The sequence below is a fragment of the Halyomorpha halys genome, unplaced genomic scaffold, assembly GCF_000696795.3.
Source record: "Halyomorpha halys isolate HHAL.00 unplaced genomic scaffold, Hhal_1.1 Scaffold74.1, whole genome shotgun sequence".
In the NCBI taxonomy this organism is placed as follows: Eukaryota; Metazoa; Arthropoda; class Insecta; order Hemiptera; family Pentatomidae; genus Halyomorpha; species Halyomorpha halys.
Window position 1 is genome coordinate 436,902 of NW_027104736.1, and position 869 is coordinate 437,770.

At 23.7% G+C, this 869-nt stretch overlaps 1 protein-coding gene across 2 annotated transcripts in view; it reads right to left on the bottom strand.

Moving 5' to 3' along the window:
• The window catches only part of if (inflated), a gene marked incomplete in the record, with an annotated part of 338,995 nt that overhangs the window by 135,210 nt on the left and 202,916 nt on the right, over positions 1-869 (bottom strand).

Below are 869 nucleotides of genomic sequence, written 5' to 3' on the forward strand. Positions count from 1 at the left end.
GAGCGACCATAATTAAAATGTCACTAATATAATACAAGACACGCCGAAAGTTGCAAGGTGATATACAGCTTACAGATTAACTACCTTCATTGTATCTATGATTGTGTAAGAATAAAAAGAAATTAAAACCGGGACAAAAAAGGAATGTAATAATCATATAATTATTTTTATCTATTATTATCAATTTTTTTTCATTTGTTTTATTTATTTATTTTATTTAGTGGGAAGTTTCGATAGGTTATAATACTAGATTTTACGAGATTTCAAACCTAATTTTTAATTTGATTAAATCTGACCAAAGTTAGCTATTTTAAATAGATACATTATATATATTTTGTTCAAATATAATTAATAAACTACCGGATTTTCTTTTCAGGAAGTTTGATTATATTAATTTTTTTAAAATGTTGAGGTAAAAACTTCCAAAATGAATATAACCTATTCTATATTTTATATTGTACTTTTCGGGACAATTGTCCCATACTCATGCACCTTTACAACCCTAAAATTAAGTTCTTATAATCAACAATTTTTATCTCTGTTATATGTGTATATTTATAATCTATTTGTGCTACAGAGATAGATGAAAGAACCTATAGTGAAATACAATAATTTAAATAATGTGGAAGTAAAACAATTTAAGCTATGATTATATTGACATGATTTCAATATGGAAATTGAAAATATGACAAATATGTGGTAAATATGATCACAAGATTTTTAAATATACATATATAACATAAATAAAAATTGATCATTAGAATAACATAATTTTAGGATTGTAAAGTTGCATGAGTATTGGACAATTGTCCCGAAACGTTGTACAATTAAAAATGTAGAATAGGTTATATTCAATTCAAATTATAATC